General features: G+C 41.8%; 1 non-coding gene across 1 annotated transcript; it reads left to right on the top strand.

Annotated features, from left to right (window-relative positions):
• Window positions 1-4,153: 4,153 nt before the first annotated feature.
• Window positions 4,154-4,228, top strand: Trnas-cga (transfer RNA serine (anticodon CGA)). Its single transcript has one exon. It is a non-coding gene; the product is annotated as a tRNA-Ser (tRNA).
• The last annotated feature ends 664 nt before the right edge of the window (window positions 4,229-4,892 follow it).

Below are 4,892 nucleotides of genomic sequence, written 5' to 3'. Positions count from 1 at the left end.
AGAACGCACAGCCCATTCCTTTGTCTTCATCTGGTCTCTCGTCTCTATTCTCGTGGTTGGTCTTCAGAGCTCTCCTTATTTATGTCTCACTGTATCCATTTTTCTTGAAGGTGTCCTTGAGGTGTTGCAATTCTCCTGGCAAACTTGCCTTATCGCAGATGCACCTGATCCTGTGCACTAAGGTGTTGAGTACAGTATCGTGTTGCACAGGGTGGTGGCAGCTGTTGGCAATAAGATAGAGGTCCGTGTGTTTTTTCTTTCTGTACACTGCGTGTCCCAGCGTGCCGTCCTTGTTTCTTGTGATCAGGATTTTCAGAAAGGGTAAGCTTCTGTTCTCTTCTATCTCCATGGGAAATTTGATATTTCCATGTATACCACTGAGATGTTGATGGAACTCTAGCAGTTCATCCCTGCCATGTGGTCAAACTACAAAAGTATCATCAACGTACCTGTAGAAGGCTTTTGGCTTATGTTGAGCATTGTTCGGTGCTGGCTTTTCGAAGTGCTCCATGCATAGGTCGGCTATGCCTGGTGCTAGGGGGGAGCCCATAGCTACACCATCTATCTGTTCGTAGAACTTCCCACCATATTTGAAATAGGTGGTGGTTAGCACATGGCGAAAGAGCTTGATGATATCCTCCTCAAAGTGTTCTTCGAGTAAAGCCAGGAAGTCTTCTGTTGGTACTCGTGTGAATAAGGATGTCACATCGAAGCTGACAAGTAGGTCTTCATTCTCCAGCCGCATGCCCTGCAGTACCTTCACAAACTCAGCCGACTTCCGAGGACCCTGCCGAAACGGGACATCATAAGTGGGGTACAGCAAGCCATAGGAGACTACCTGAAGAGGCGGCAGAACAAGTAGGAAGAAACGTCTGCAAAGTACTAGGCAAAGCAAACTTTTGGTTACGGGGCATCGTTGAGTCTGTAACAGATTCTTGGCCCATTAAAGCATATGATGATGTCTCCAACAGTGGAAGACGAAACGTTTGGCAGAGAATTATGCCTTGTACGACATCCCTATGTCCATAAATGAAATATCAGCCTTATCGCAAAGATCATCCGTCTTAATCACTTCACAGGCTATGATTACTGGGTTAAATATGCTGCAGTGAATCAAATAATTACTGAAGATCTAACTTGTCGAGAACTCGAAGATGTCGTTACCAAGGTCGTTTATCATGTTTACCAAATTAATCAATGAGTTCGAGTGTCTGTTGATGTCCTCACACTGGCAATTTGGAAATTTGTGGTAAGGTCTTATGGGACCAAACTGTTGAGGTCATCGATCCCTAAGCTTACGCACTATTTAATCTAACTTAAACTAACTTACGCTAAGGACAACACACACACACCCATGCCCGAGGGAGGAGTCGAACCTCCGGCGGGGGGATCCGTGTGGGCCATGACCTCACACTGGCATTTTAAGTATACTGCTTGGGAATGTGGAATGTGCAAAATGTTCCAATAAGGATTTGGACGGATGTTGGCGTTGGTAAATCCAGCCGCTACATTGATGTTTCAGGTTTGTATGAAATACTGGCATCGTCTCTAGTAAAACCTTTAGTGACACCTCATGTTATGACCGATTACCCATAACAATGCCGCACTGCGTCCTAAGGGGAAGAAAAGGCCACTCACGATGTTGAGAAATTCTACATGCTACCGATGGCTTTAACAGATGTAACCAGATATGACTGGGATACCGGGAATGTAGTGACGTCTTTACAAATACTCACCTCTACATTTTATTACAAAAAAAAGACATTCATAGTGTCGATTAAGACATATTAAACAATTGTACAAAAATGTATACAATGAAAAGCGAACATTTTTCTGCAACTCTAAATGTGGATTTATTTAACTACGACGCCTGAATTCTACCGCCGTGTAAAAAAGAACTGAAACAGAATTTGTTGAGAAGAAAATATTTTGCGCAAAGTTCGTACAAAAAACCTAACAAAGCTAAACCGCACAGATTTTTGAATGGTATGAGAATGACGAATGTAACGAATTTCGTGGTTCTCCATTAGTGAACTACCAGAACTGAGTGACTGCATTTGCAATATAGCAAAACTCTCTCAGTATAGAAGGGGCTCGAATTTTCTTCTAAAAATTATTTTTTCGCATATGTACAAATCAATCAGATTTTCAGACATTCACAAAAGGTATGCTTCCTACGAGTTTTAGTGTAGAACTCTTATGTAGGAATGAATTGACTAACTACATTTTTTCCCGGAAGAAGACATTGAAGGCCATGGTAGTGACCTGCAGAATGATGTTGATGACGATGATAATGATGATGATTCCGACACTGATTAAAGACTTTTATATATTTTCATTTTAAATAAACTGTACTTTACAGAGTTGATCCCACCTTTCTTTTTTGATAATTTTCTAAATAATCCTTCAACTTCATTCTGACCGTTTCGAGTAAGCTCTTTGTTAATCATCGCACGATTTTTAGAGCTGCATCTTATTCATTGGCTTGGAATACAGACTGTCATATGCATAAATACAATTTTTAATGATTTTCGAGTGTCGAAACGTTGCCTCATTAGTAAGACGCTGCACTAAATTTCTCTAATATTCACTTCGTCTACATCCGGGCAACTTATTTTATCACGTTCATCAGTTTTTAGACGTAATGCATTGTAAAAGATTATTAAAACTGAAATTATCTCCATATGGAAGGTGCTCGGATTTTTTTCTGAAAGATGATTTTATTCGCATTAATTGATCCATATCTGTTACTTAACCTGGTTTTCGGACAGTTTGCTATGATTCAATTTTTTTGTCTAATTTTTTATTTTTCTCAAATGATTTCCCAGGACTGCGCTACAAAACAGAGGCCTGAGTAATGTGTTTTTGGTATCTTAGATATATCTTTCAATTACATTCCAAAATTCAGACGTTTTGTTATGACATAGTTCAGTCATATTTGTTGAGTCTTTGAAAAAGCAGTCGGATCAGATGTCACGCGAAAAATTTCAGAAATTAGTATTTTTTGGTTCAGTGAAATCGAATCTCTCGATTTTACACGGTTTTGGTCACACTCCTTTGGCTTTGGTAGGGGCGTGCGTACTATAAAGAGTAAAAAGGAGAAAAGTGTGAAGCTCTGAATCACTGAGCACCTGCTTCCTTAGAATGAAGAATTCATAACTCGTTCTTGGAAGTTACAAATTTAGTGAAATAATACGAGAAAAAATCTTGATTATGAATCGTAAGAAATATAATCAGCGCCAGCACTATTTTTAACTACCAAAACACATTTTTTGTTATTCTGTAATTTTATTCTGTGATGTAAGGGCAGATTAGGGGAACTTTCCCTTGAAGACTTACCTTTTAACTGTTTCAGGTGAAACAGCCAAATACTGCCAGAATGAGATTTTCACTCTGCAGCGGAGTGTGCGCTGATATGAAACTTCCTGGCAGATTAAAACTGTGTGCCCGACCGAGACTCGAACTCGGGACCTTTGCCTTTCGTGGGCAAGTGCTCTACCAACTGAGCTACCGAAGCACGACTCACGCCCGGTACTCACAGCTTTACTTCTGCCAGTACCTCGTCTCCTACCTTCCAAACTTTACAGAAGCCCTCCCGCAAACCTTGCAGAACTAGCACTCCTGAAAGAAAGGATATTGCGGAGACATGGCTTAGCCACAGCCTTGGGGATGTTTCCAGAATGAGATTTTCACTCTGCAGCGGAGTGTGCGCTGATATGAAACTTCCTGGCAGATTAAAACTGTGTGCCCGACCGAGACTCGAACTCGGGACCTTTGCCTTTCGCGGGCAAGTGCTCTACCAGGAGACGAGGTACTGGCAGAAGTAAAGCTGTGAGTACCGGGCGTGAGTCGTGCTTCGGTAGCTCAGTTGGTAGAGCACTTGCCCGCGAAAGGTAAAGGTCCCGAGTTCGAGTCTCGGTCGGGCACACAGTTTTAATCTGCCAGGAAGTTTCATATCAGCGCACACTCCGCTGCAGAGTGAAAATCTCATTCTGGAAACATCCCCAAGGCTGTGGCTAAGCCATGTCTCCGCAATATCCTTTCTTTCAGGAGTGCTAGTTCTGCAAGGTTCGCGGGAGGGCTTCTGTAAAGTTTGGAAGGTAGGAGACGAGGTACTGGCAGAAGTAAAGCTGTGAGTACCGGGCGTGAGTCGTGCTTCGGTAGCTCAGTTGGTAGAGCAGTTGCCCACGAAAGGCAAAGGTCCCGAGTTCGAGTCTCGGTCGGGCACACAGTTTTAATCTGCCAGGAAGTTTCAGCCAAATACTAGTTTTCTGAAATTTTTCTGACACTGCATTATGTTCCTCATTCTTCCCTGGAACACTGGACTGGTATCATTCGCAAATTGTACTTGGTGCGACTCTCTTAAATAAGAAGGAAAGTCGTCGATGTTCGCCAAAAAGAGGTACTGAAGTGAAATCTAGCACTATCAAACGCTATTACTTACAACGCGTGGTTGCGAAGGGTGAACGTGGAACCATGCACTTCACTAATGTTCCCTGGGAGCGTTACTCAAGACATAGAAAAATCTACTCATTACAGAGGCCGCTGGCTAAGGTTGTTTCACAATTTGCAAGATAATTTCACTGTATATTTACTAAGAGAAATAGAAGGGACTCATAAGACGATTGCGTATGCAAATGTAATATTATTTACAAGATGGAGCACATACAGAACTGGAGAAGAGTACTATGAAATGGTCGTTGGAAACAATAATGTGCAATAATTGCTTCTACAGAAGTGCAGACAAATGCGCTACAGTGCACACAGCTCTTAAAGTTTTGAGGACATGGATCACAGTTTTTTCACGACACTAATATTTTGCTTTTCTTTTATTAATGTCCTCTACAAAGTTATGAAGCTGGCGAAAGGTATTGTCTTCCTCTAAATAAACC

This window comes from Schistocerca serialis, chromosome 7 (assembly GCF_023864345.2).
Source record: "Schistocerca serialis cubense isolate TAMUIC-IGC-003099 chromosome 7, iqSchSeri2.2, whole genome shotgun sequence".
In the NCBI taxonomy this organism is placed as follows: Eukaryota; Metazoa; Arthropoda; class Insecta; order Orthoptera; family Acrididae; genus Schistocerca; species Schistocerca serialis.
The sequence above is the reverse complement of the archived record's forward strand: the minus strand, read 5'-3'. Positions and strand labels throughout refer to the sequence as shown.